Source organism: Uloborus diversus, unplaced genomic scaffold (assembly GCF_026930045.1).
Source record: "Uloborus diversus isolate 005 unplaced genomic scaffold, Udiv.v.3.1 scaffold_551, whole genome shotgun sequence".
Lineage (NCBI taxonomy): Eukaryota > Metazoa > Arthropoda > Arachnida > Araneae > Uloboridae > Uloborus > Uloborus diversus.
Window position 1 is genome coordinate 1 of NW_026558738.1, and position 14,178 is coordinate 14,178.

Consider the following 14,178-nt stretch of genomic DNA (forward strand, 5'->3'; position numbering starts at 1 on the left):
ATACGAATCCATTCGGATTCACACTTGGATTCACTGAAAAATTCAATTTAAAAGGTCAACATAAATAAATAAATGTTTCTTTGTACCTCGCTACACTTCGAGTTTTGGGTGTTACCGAGTTTTGGGATGAATATTTATTGGCGTCAAACTAAGAATAAGTCAAACTGACCCGAAAATGAACTTCCTACTATTTGGAGCCCCAAGTCGAATACTACTGAACCCAGGTTTTAGAAGTCCATAAAAAGTTAAAAATCATGATTTTATGGTCATGAACACTAAAAATTTTCGCTAATTTTTCATACAGTCAAGTGCCCATACTTAGGACAGTTTGAACTTTTACCTCTAGTAGCATATTAATCATACGTTTTCCATTCGAACGAAGTATTCTATTTTCAGGATGTGCCTTACTACGTCCCTTCAAGACAAGGTATAAGTGTGTAGATTTGTCCCTTTAAAAATAAAAATAAAAAAAAATGTTCATTCTCCCAAGTTAGGGATTTCCCTAGGGGATTCGTGATAGCGAATTCTTCCCTAGCAGATATAAGACTAAGCTTTGAATTCTTTCACAATATCAGTGGAGTGGTATCGCTGTAAATGGCGTATTAAATTCGAAGTATTCAATAAGTTCACCTGAACTTCTTTAGTTTTTGAGGGAACATTCGCATCACATTTTTAACATAAAGATCGAATAGATTTATGAGAGGCTCTCTCTAGGGAAACAGCATCGGCATTATCACTCACCGGCTTGAAAAAAATCACCACTTAGTGCTGATCTAAGCGAAAATCGCAATTTCTGAAAAGGTTCGCATTCCGAATTCAGAGAATTGTCCTCGGAATAATAAGTAATCTTACTAAAAGAAACAAAAGAAATTCATATTGTTATTAAATAAATGTAATTGAAACCGAAGAAAAATATAAAAAAATCATAGTAGCAATTAACATTAAAAAAGAACAAATTTGCAAAGTATATATATATGAAACGAGATTACCTTTCAATGAAATTAAAAATAATAAATTAAATTGTATACGTACCTATTAAGAGTTAAGCTTAGAGTGGTTCAAAAAAACTTTTTTTAGCTAGAATCCAGGACGCACCCTATTTTTTTTTCAGACTTACTAATAGTATTGTGCTGTAATAGTTTTAGTTTTTTACTCAAATTTTAAGAGAGTGCTCAATTTAACATTAGTCGTAGCATGGGAAATGTAACAAATTTGGAGACATTTAATTTCCCCAGCTGTGTTTTTGTAAATATTTTTTTTTTTGCAATGTATATGCATATTACTTTTGTATATTATAATATATAGCATTGTTATTTCAGTTCAATGTAATTTTTAACTCCCCTCCCCATACTTACGATGTTTGGGGGAGGGAGGTGAGCACTCTCTTGAAATAAGAAGTCAAAATTCTTCCTATATATTACTATCCACAAGCCTAAAAATATTGAGGGGTGTCCTGTTATCTATTAGAAACCTTTTTTATATGTATTTTTGAACCACCCTAGTTAAGCTATGTACTTATTCACTAAAAAATAAACACACAATCCTCCTCAACTTACAGTAAGGCAAAACAGTAGGGAAAAAATATGCAAGCGTTTTATAAGATAAGAATTCTAAAAAACAGTCTTCTTTTCAGTCCTTGATGAGTTTTATTAAAATATTTAAAATACAAGAAGCATATGGTTTCCTTTTTTTTTTCTTCGTGCATTTTATTTCAGGTGCTATTTTTCCAAAAAAAAACAAAAAAAAAGGAAAAAAAAAAGGAAAATAAATTCAATGTTCTACGCTATTTTTATTTTTTCTCAGTTTGTGTACTTCCATATTATTTCCTTTTTTTTCCTTAGATAAAAGAAAGGTGTTATTTATTTTGATTGTTAAAAAATTGCTGGGAAATACACCCATATGGATATGGAACTTCATATTGTAGCAAGATTTTATCAAGCTCAGATGTGTAATTATTTTTTACTGATTTCTGAATTACTCAAACTTAGAGTTTATGAATTTTTAACCATATGTAGGAAAAGAATTATCTGATTTAACATCTAACTTAAGCATTTTAACTTGTTAGTATCAAATACTATATTTAAATAAATTCAAAATTTCAAAAATTTATTTAAATCAGAAAAATCCGATTTAAATAACAAAATCCGAGTTTACATATATATATATATATATATATATATATATATATATATATATATATATATTTAGAAATCCTGATTTTTATCAACCCTGTTATGAAATAAGATCCAACAAATTAAACACTATTTTATAATCTGTTTAATAAAATATGTAGAGTTTTTTGCTTTTCTTGAGTACTGATTAAAAATTTCCCAATTTATCTGTTGAAGATCACAGTATTCTGTCAGTGCATTATGTTTTTATACATCATTCATTAAAACTTTTTATACAGTTAAACCTCAAATTAGACAAAAATTCCCAGTAGATTTCATAGTTATTTCCATTTGAAACTGCATTTGAGGAAAAATATCAGCAGCAGTAAAAAACATTTATCGCCGCTTAAATTTCATTATGTTTCATAACGAAACTACCGTTATTGCCACTCTAATCTCTCTCAAACCGGTCTCCGTGCTTGGTCATGGCGGTCAATGGAAGCAGTATACGAGTCGTTCCTCTACCCTATTATAGTACTCTTTGGTACAAATAAGAACGTTTTCGCAGTAGTCAACGGTTGCGATAGTTGAAAAGAAATGCGGAATACAAAATACAACCTAGCTTTCTTTTACGCATTTTCTGCTTTTTCGTGAGAAATTTGGTTAGTAGAACTGTTAGTAAATAATTATATTTGTGATCGATGCTTCCTTCCGGAGATAGAGTGTTGAACTGTATGTTTGTATTATTCAATAAAAAACCATTTTCTTCCTTCATAATATATTTGTTCTTTTTTTTAAACGAAACGTTTCAGAGAGAATCTGAATTTTCAACGGTACAAGTATCTGTAACATCAACAAATTTTTACAATAAAATTTGGTCCTTTGTAACATCAATCACTGTATATTCATTATATTTTAAAATTGTGAAAATGAGATAAATAATCTGTGGTAAAATTATATAAACAAATCAAGTTTCATTTTACATGACTTTGGTTAGAATTCCACTTTTAAAATTTTTGGACCCATAACAATATCGTCACTTTTGTTCAGAAATTCACTAACACCGAAAACTCGACCTGTAGCGAGGTACAGACACATTTATTTATTTATATTGGGCTTTTGAATTGAATTTTTCAGTGAATCCAAGTGTGAATCCAAATGGATTCGTGTTCACAGATGTAAATCAGAAATGATTTGGATTCATAGGTCTGAATCTGAATAGATTCGGATTCGGATTTATAGGTATGAATCCGAATTTCGTATTCGGATTCACACTTGTGAATACGAATGTATTCGTATTCGGATTGACACGTTAAGGAACTGTGAATCAAATTCGTATTCGGATTTACGAATACGAATCTGCCCATCTCTACCCCAACGTTTGTCCTGATCACCAAGCGTTACACCGAAGAAAGCGTGATAAGCTTTCTTGACAAATACTGTTACATTTCGTTGAGCTTTGTTATCGTTAAATCACCACACACGTAAGAAGATGTATCAGGTCAGTTTTCATATTTTCTTGATGACATTATAACGCATTAAACACTCAGAAAAAGAAACACAACTCGGTGCCACAAACAACTGACGCTAACTATTTCGTAGACAACTACCGATGCCGTCAGTTGACTTTGATAGATGCGAAAATGAAAAAGTGTTGTCACTGCAATGAAATACACATATTATACCAAAATATTTTTAATTGGTGTATCAAGGCGTCATCAGTGGTCACTGGAGATTGAATATACCAAAAATCATTTCTGGGGGGTCGTCATGGGGCTAAGTACAGAGGGGTGAAGAACCCAACTCGTTCTGTCATGTAAACTGTCCTTAGTCGTGTGTTTATTTTCTTTTGTCTATCGTGGTGGTGGATATTTAGCTTTGTTGGTGGTCGACATTTGGTTTTCTATACGGTAGGACATTTTAAAGAAATAATTTCAATGTAATTCAGGAAATATCAAGAACGTACTTTTTTGCTTTAGTACAAAATATCTCATAAGGTGTTTTTTAATTTTGTGAAAAATCTGGAAGTGAGGGGCTCAAACCAAATTCATATTCAGCGTTCTCAGATTAGCTAAGGATACTTATCAAATTCAAAACACCAAAAAACATGTAGACCTGCGTAATTTTCCTCTACTCTGAGTTAGAATAAAGAGTTTATAATCAACACAAACCCCCTCCCTCGAACCCTCGGTGTTAAGACGTAGTGCCAATTCTACAGTCAGGGCAAACCTGATCAGTGTAGGGTCTGCATAGCTATCACAATTCCGTCAGGTTAGGCTTTCCCCAACTATAGAATGACAATACATGTACTGTACGCCCTGATGACACCCAGGAGATCACTCTGACTTGTCACACCCGCCATAAAAAGAAATTTTGGAACAAGAACGACAGTATAAAAAATTTAAAAAATACGAAAACTAGTTTTCGGATTGATCTCAATGTTGCGAATTATTTTCTAGTCACGTATACTTTACTTTTATGACAGACATGACTTTTTTTTTCTCTCTTATGCTTCATTTTCTCCTTTAATTTATTGAAAAAACTCTTCAACGCTTCTCAACAAATTTCTACAGATAACGTCAGTTAGATGACAAAAGTTAATTGCTCATTCAATTTTCTGCGTAGTCATTCAACTCATATTTCTTTTTGAATATCACATCGTTCAAGATTATTTGAATATGCAATAGCTATTTCACTTGATTATATCTTTTGGATTACAAAATACTTTGTTAGCTGTGGAAAGACACTTGACGTACGAAATACAATGCATGGAGCTTTCGTGTATTTTTAACGCAGCTGTCTGACGTGATTTATACAACCTTGTTTCTATGAAACGTTGCTCTTTCAAAAAATGGATATAAACAAAGTTGGATATTTCCTGTTAAACGGATATAGTGTTTGCATCCTTGAATTATAAAGGGCAGAATCACTTTGTTCCGCTGATAACTCAATACTTATGCTTTTAGCTTTAACACTATTTTAAATAACTTAACTATAAATCAAATAAAAACCTTCAGTGTAAGCCGTGAGAAACTCTTTCGCTTCTTTATCAGTAGAAAAAGGAATTATTGTATTTATTAAAAAAAATACTCTTAAATTTCAACCTATATTTCCATTTTAACGGCACTTTTATTGAGTTTTGACAAGTTTTTTTGGCAGGTCGATACGCACAAATGTGCGCAGAAAAGTGGCTCCTAAAAATATTTAGCGGTAGAAGGTTGAAATTCGTATGTAGGATCTGCATAGCACGTAGTTGTGCACCTCCCGTTTCTGTTTTAATCGAATGTTCCAAAAAAAAAGAAAAGAACTCGATTTCATGATTAGTCACTGATTGGGGATAGATCCGAAACTTAAAACACATAGCTCCAAGTTGCTCTTTTGGCTCTAAAATGAAATGCCAAATCCAGTGTACGCGATACTGGCGATACTTGAAGAAATCTCTCTTTGAACCCATGCAAACATAATCGATTCTTCTGTCCTGAGTCTGAGGAAAACTTTTTCCTGGATAGCTATGCAATAAATTAAGGAGTGTGGGTACTTAAATAAAATGTCATGTTCCTCACTCTAAAAAGCACGTAAGCACGTTTATGCACTTTAATTTTCTTTATTTTGCCTCAAATTCGGTTACTGCATTTTCAAAGCCGTAAAAGTATCAAATTAATTTAAATTTGAAAGCGCGCTTTCTTTATATTTCTTGTACTTTAATGGTGTAGGGACGTGTTCAAGTCTTTAAGAGTTCACATAGAAAATCCTAAAAATTTTAATTATAGTTGTACGTTTAAGAAATGAAACACATATATGAGTACACCCATTAATCAGTTCTAGTCACCTTAAAATGTTTTTGGTTCGTGAAAACTCCCTAGAAAGACAAAAAACATCCCTTTCACGAAAATATAAACAACAACTAACCAATTCAAGCATCCATCTTTCATTTAACAAATAAAAATAAAAGGCTCGCATGGCAAATTTTGCAGTTTATGCGTCTTTGCGTTCATTACAATCCTGAAACATTTGCTTAATTCGCCAATGAATTCACAAGAAAGTTATTTTTGAACTTTAACTGTAACATAAATGCCATTTCTTGAAACACTTATCCCTATTTATAGCTTCTTCTATGAGTTTCTAAGTGTGTAAATATGACAGGGAAATTTTGTCTAGCATAATAACAGAGACAGTTCGACTAAGAACATCAAACTATATGCTATAATGCGATAACGCAGTATTTCATTTGATGTGTGTTTGGAATGAAATTAAGTGTGCGGTTAAAAAAAGAAAAGGATTGCCGAACTACAGAAATTTTCCTCGTGCTCTTCTGAAAATGTGCAAGAAGTTGTAAAGCAATGCCGAGTGCTTTTACTTTGCTTAATTTATGGAAAAAATTTCCTGATAAGTGCAGCAAAAGAGGGGAGTTGAAACTTTTAATGAAATTGAGTGAAAGGGTACAAAAAATTTGATTTTGTACGAAAAACAGATAAACAGAAATCCAACGTGGATGTACAACAGAAAAGGCAAGCGTGGTGCTTTGGAGACGCAAAAGAACCTTTCTTTAATGCAGGAGTCTCTAACCTACGGCACGCAGTTAGCAAAAAACTTGAACTGAGTGCTCAATATGAAAAAAAAGGGCGCATTTGGTAGGGGAGGCGGGGGGGGGGGGGAAGTAAGCGCTGAGTAGGCAAACTGAAATAAAATATTGGATTGCTGGCCCGTCTCGATTTCAAAAATTTTCAGTTTTGCTCTTGCGTAAAGAAGGTTGGTGACGCCTGCTTTGATGCATGGAATAGATTTCTGAACTTTTTTTTGAAATTCCTAATGAGTTTTAGTGTTTTCTCTACAGAAACATGCAAAGAAACTCCTTAGCAAGTATTACAATGAAGTATTAATTGTTAACCAGTACTGGTTTTTGGGTAGTGAATACTATAATATTTTAAAGGCAGAGCAGGCAAGACAGATTTATAACAAAATTATTATCTTAATGTTTTACTATATTCAACGTTTTGAAGATCGTAGAGAAACGGAAAAATATCTCTGTCGTGTACATTCTAAAATAATGAAAGCATTAATACTGTACTTTAATAGTATGCCGCTAAGAATAAACGTAACTTTAACTATTCGCAAAAAAACAAAATAAATGATTTCAAAGATGAATTGAAAACTGATGGGGAAATGTTTCACGTAGCATCTGTCACCGTTGCTTAATCTCTATAAGCGCTCATGGGAGCTCAGCTATCACACTTATTTCAAATTTTACACGATCTATTACATTTTGGGTGGAATTCTAACTATTTACAGATTAATTTAAGGGACTATCAGGCTGGTGTACTTCTTTTGTTAGAAATTAAGCCAATGCCATCAGTGTTAGAAGGGTCAGAGTTGATGAAATTGTTCTTATTTTTCATGCATTGATATCATTTAAACAATTCAAATTTTACAGGGATTTGTTTTTAATACTTGCATTTAAAGAATAGCAGAAGCGGTGAACTTTTTTGCTTCTTTAACCTCACTTCTAGTAGCACTGGCATCCATCTTAAAGAAACTTGCAACTAATGGCTAGAAAAAGAACGCCATGATACACAAAAACATTCCAAAGGCTGTCTTCAATAGTTAATTGAACATCATACATTCTTATAATATGCTATTTATTTTAACTCTCTCCCAATGGGGATCTTTCCTTCAGTCAAAATTACAACTTTTAGTCACTAAAGTTGATAGAATGGACAAAAAAATCATGGAACCAGAAAATACTTATTTTTGAAACAGTTATTTTTCAATTAAATATCCGATTTTTCATACAAGACGTGGTCTTTATGACTTCACAAATTATGAACTTAGGCGTGTATTCCACTGGCGCGCAGAATGCTTACGCTTGCCGTCTACCGCGTTTCCACGTATGATAATTCAGAAGCGAATTAAATATTTCGCCCTATGCTTACTATCAACCGTATTGTTGCCAGCAAACGAGAATAAAGCAGTGATAAATATTGCACTCTGCTCTAATGGCAACAGTGAATGGCAGTTCATTTGTGATGTCATGCTCAGAAGCGTAAAAAATAAAATTCATTCTGCGCACCGATTTCAATATTTTTTTTAGAAATAAAATTTTGTCAAATTAATTAAAAAATGGTCAAATCCTAAGTTTCAAGCATGTTCTTTTTCAGAAAAAAATACTTTTAAAATTTCGGAAACAACCCCATTGTTTATCATAATGTGACATTGAATTTTAATGTAATGCAGAGCTGTTATGAACAGATTTTTCTTTTTACCTAACAAGTTAATTTAATTACTTACACTATATTTTCATTTTTGTTTAGATATTTCAACAGCTTTAATTTATTCATTGGTTTTCATAGATAAAATGGCTATTCTTGAAATATGTAATAATATCTCCGCTAAGATACAAAAATAGTTAAAATAAGAAAGGTAAATTCTACAGAGCAGTTGAAACTCAAAAGAGCTTAAAAAAGTGCTCTTATAAGTTTCTTTTATTCAGTCTATCTTAGTAACAAGAATAAAGCATAAACAAAATTGAAGATACAATTAGGTTCAAATGGTTATGCTAAATGCACAGAAGTTAATTACCTGCTTTAGAAACTTTGTTAATGTCTTATGTCGAACAGCCTGATGAAACACTAATTCCCGGTTTTATAGATAAGAAGCAAAACGTGTGAGCAATCTTTGATGGATCACTTATTATCTGAAAGAAGTCGGGAAAAATTATGCACATAAGTAGGGAATGTCTTTTTTTTAAGGCAAACTAAATGTTGAATGCTTTGATATTTATTGACGAGATGAAATTGAGATCAATCGCGCAAAAGAGGACTGAAATAGAATAATCTTTTATTTTTAGACAGACTGATAGAAAGATGGTATCTATCAATCTAGTTTCCTACCTATCTGTCAATAATTATCTATCTAGCTTACAGTTCTCCCATTGCGTTGAAAACATTGCTCATAGAAACTGTGTTATGGATAACACAATTGCTGTAATGTTTACAAGGCAGTTGGAGGAGTTTTCAACACGTGCACAGTAACAAAATAACTGTGCCACTAGAAGACCTCGAAATTCCAAGCCTTTTCGTTATGAAAAAAACTAAATCACCAACTTCCAAAATGCTATTCGATCTTAAAAGGCAGCATACATTTTTATAGAAGATCACAGAATTTGCCTCAATTAAAATACTCACATTTTCTCCTTTGGAAAAATTCTTAAGCTCGTCAATCGACTCCAACTTGTAGAATCTGTCTTGAGGGGACAGCGTCGGCTTCATATATATGGTGCAATATTGCCTCGGAAAAGTATTTTATCCTTTCTTCTGCCAGATGTAGCTAAAGTTTCCAAACACTGGTCTAATCGTCAAAAAAGCCTAGTGAACTTAAAGTACTACTCATAAGTCCGTCGATGCTTTTAGCACTGGAGTCAATGACTGCAATTCAGAGACATGTGAATAATAAATTTTTTTTTGACTTCAAAGGGATATACTTTCCATTGCAAAATTTAATACTTAGGATATGTTTAAAATTCAGTATACACAAGGAAGTACGTTACGAAACGCTTTACCAAAATCCCCCAAATTCAATTCAGATGGAATATTTGGCGAAAGTGTAGAGTTGGGCAACATTGTCAGTAAAACTGGTTTATTGCTGTTAGAAACTTACGAATTTTTATTCGGCGGCATTCTATTCAGCTATACAGTTGTAAAATGCTACTAGGTTTGGTCAAATTTATATGGAATTTTTTTTTCTTATACCTTTATTTGTAAATAAAGCAAATATTTAAATAGGATTAAAAGGTCTGTTAAAATATAAAATTATCCTCCAAACATATCTGTCAAGTAATTAAAAAACATTAAAAGCCCCATTAAAATGTAAACTGAGGAGCAAACATGGTAGCAAAGTAAGCACTATATTTCTGTTTTCACCAAAGTTCTAACAAGTTTCCAAGCATCAATGTAAGGTACATTGACTCTTGGTGACTTGTTTACTGAACTCTTACTAAAAATTCAAAAACTTGCGCTTTTGAATCCCTCCCCCGTTCAAAAAAACTCATAAGTCTTGATCTCGATGAGCTTAAGAAACATTCATGCCCGAGTTTGCAGAAATGTTTAGAACATTTTGGAAATACGAATTGTCGTTTGTGAGTTAGCCGCCAAAGGCTCGGAGGTGTAATTAAGAACTGTAAGTGAATAAAAATTTCGCTTTCACATTATTTGATTTAAATCGTTTACAAGAACTAAATTGCGTTGCTTATAATTCTCTAATTTGTATACTTGCTTTTCGCATACAATCTTTCAAAAATGAAAATAAACAAGACAATATAAACTATTTTTAGACATTTTGCGTGTTTTGGGATGTCATTGTGTCTTTTTACATGCTTTCTTGCAAGGAAATGATATGTTTCTGAGCTATATAGCGATTTACCTCGCAATGAATATTTGCCAACAAACACCTTCTGTTACGTCTTCAATGACAGATTAATTTTTCGGAATGATAGTTTCACGGCAAAGTATTCACTAGCAAACATTTCATAAAAGTGATCAAATAATACTTAAAATTTCAACTACGTTTTTGCTGTAACGAACTTGAGGAGTACCTTTCACACAGTGAGTAAAGTAGACAAAAGGGCCGACAGTAGTGAGAGCGAGGTCGTGATATGAGCAGGAGTCCTAAATTAGACCTTGACTGACAAATCATAGCAACACCTGTTTCCCCTTCTAAAGTTTTACATAATTCTGAAAAAAAAGATTTGCTGAAACCACAGCGAAAGCAACCTTTCTACTACGACAGGATTTTGGGATCCACTGATTTAACGAAAAGGTAATTGGTTGACCTCCTCAACACGCAACTTTCTAGCCCCAAGTCCACTACACTATCCACTAGACTGCCCACGCGTATATATTATTTTCAAGAGCCATGTGCAAAAATATTTAGCCTTTTATGCTGAGGCTAATTGCGAGAGAGAGCAACGTTGTACTCCCAAAAATTCAATATTTGAGCACCTATACAAGTATCTTTGTTTTTGGAGGAACCTCTGTTACAATGCAAAAATCTCTAGAGCAGCAGTCACATTGAAAACGCTTCATAATTCAAAATTAAAAAAATACATGCAAAATCGTTCGCGTCCAAGTCGCATGAACCTACGCTATAAAAACATTCAGTGAGCGTTTATTTGACCCTGACATTCTCGACGAACTAAATTTCTAGTTCAATTCCTCATCGTACGAGCTTAATGTTCTCCGTCCAGTGGGAAACTCAGAGTCACAATTCCCATATGATAATAACTTCCCGCCGATAGTGGTACTACATGAGAATGTGATTGCCTGTCTCTGGAGCTTGCACTTCGTGTCCAAGAAGCCACTGGGTTTAAACATACAGTGGCTCCTAAAATTGTTCGTATACCTTGAAATTTTGTAGTAAAACCAAAATAACTCGAAACTGAATTTGAATAGAAAATCCAATTATTTTTCACATCATTCCTATGCCACTAAAACCCAGTAGTGTTGTCAAAATAATGCGGGATTTTTTTTTTTTTTTAAATTAATCAAAAAACGAAGACACAGAAATACCACAAAAGTCATCTCACACTGAAATATTTTTGAACAAACTCATGATTAAAATTATCACATGTCGTATTTTTATTATATTTTGCATTGTGTTGACACTGTAAAGACATTCGACTTTATTTTTTTTTGTTTATTCATTCCCTAATATTCTGCTTATTAATTTAAAATGGTTGATTTTGTCTAAAACAACGAACAGCATTTGAAATTCGATTTCCCCCCTCACAGTAGTGGTGAATGGGTTTGAAATGTCTCTAAATTAGTTAATCTATACCATTCTATAGTAAAATGCTTGACAAAGTGCTTTAAAGAAAAGAATCTGATCGAAAACAAGGTAAGAAAAGGTCCACCGGTAAAGTTGACAAAATGTGATCGGAGATTTACAGCTAAAAAAATTCCTGAAATACACACATTTGAGTGCTTTACAAGTTTCTGCAGAATTTGTTAGCCCAAAATCTGGTTATCGGAAACAATGTTTCCGATAAACGTTTTTTATCAAGATAATAAGAAACACTCGGTTTTAAACGTTTGCCTCTGGTGTCTCAAAAAATGTCCTTAAGCTTAGAAATATCTCCTCAATCGCCAGATTTAAACTTAATGCAACATACTTAGAAGATATCTGGAGGCTAGATTACGAAAATACAGCATTGAAACAAAAAGCGTTCTACAAATCGACTCGAAGTGTGGTTGAACACTTACTCAGAAATTATACAAAAAAGGAAGGAAAAAACAATGCAATCTATTCCCAGACGTTTAAAAACTTTTGCTGACACTGCATGATGTTCTACTAAATAATAACTTAGTAATAAGTTAAGATTATTTACTAATAGATAGATATTTTTTTCAAAGTGTACGAAGACTTGTGAGATAACGTTTCTGGCACTTTCTGATTATTGACTTCTTAAAAATCAAGTTTTATTAAGTTATTAAACTTTTTCATGTAGTTTTGTTGAAAATAGATCATAGATCTTATTATTTAATACCTATTCCAAAATAGGATTCTTAACCAATGGATAAGGGTATATTTCATTGAAAATCGTAAGTGTACGAACACTTTTGGGAACCACTGTATAAAAAAAAAACCTGCATAATAATGGCTTAAACATTTTGTTGACAAAGAAAATACGCTAACTTAATTACGTGTAAGACTATTTACACTAACCATCGTAACAATCACAGTAGTTTCTAAATATTTAATTAAAAACTAAAATAAGTGAAACATACTTACATGGAAGTACCCATGGTTTTAGTTTCATGATGTTGTTCAGTAGCAGCATTCCATTGTTCAGGTATTCTGCAGGAAGTTCCAATTTCGTTGATGCTTCCATCAAAGAAGGCAAAACACTTTTCACTGCATTCTTTATTCCAGTTTTAGTCACGCTTTCTAATTCAGTCTGTCTCTTCAAAAAATCTTCATGTAAAACTGAACTATTTTCGTTTCTATCATTCGCAACTGACAATGAAAAGAGTAGATGTATCAAATTAGTGAACAAATTTTAAATTTGCAATTTTTCACGTTTGCCGTAACTTTGAAGGATTTGTCTTCTTTTAGTTCTGTAAACAAAACTGCAACTGTGTTGGCTTTGATAACGTTTTAGACAAATGCTATTTCCTTCTTGGGATCCTTACACTTAGGAAATATGAAACGAAAAGTTTTTGCATTTTTCCTTTCAAATAGCTTTGATTGTTTATCAGGAAAAGGTAAAAGCTTGCAGCATTTCAGAAGGATATAAACTTGATTCATTGTTAAAATCAGAAGCACAAAGATTTTCAAGATATAGCTTATTACGCATGTGTACGTGTGTTTGTATGTCTTATGAACGTGGTGCATTTTTTTAAGGCAGGAAAAGTGTAACTAATCAATTCTAATTATTTGCGAGATTATCGATAAAATTGCTCAACCAACTTCCTTACTTGAACATCTCATAAGATAAAATAGATTTGTGTAGTTCATTTCCATTATCTTTACTAATAATAAATCTGAAAGTCTGCATGCCTGTTACGCGTATAGCGCCTTAACCGTTCGACCGATTTCCATGAAATTTGGTACAAAATTAGTTCGTAGCATAGGAGTGAGCACCTCGAAGCGATTTTTCGAAAACTCGATTTTGTTCGTTTTCTATTATTTTATTTTTACCACCTTGGGCGATTTAATTCCTGTGCACCGAGTTAATCACCATAACAAGGACGAGTAAATTACCATAACGTTCACGAGCAATTTACCATAACATGGGAGAGCAAATTAGCCTAGCATATAGGCCAGAAATTCATTTGTAAATATCTAGGCGAATCAAATGACCTTTGAATTCTCAACTACGGGCAAAACAGTGCGGGTACCGCTAGAAGCGAATGAAGCGCTTTATAAAAAATAAAATCCAATAAAAAAATTGCAGTTGCAGTACGTTTGTGTTTGAGCATACAAAGTATCTAATAACTTGAAAAACTAAAAACTTTTTAAAATGAATGGAAATTAAAAATTTAAATGAAGTCTCGGATAAATTGCTTCCAAAAAA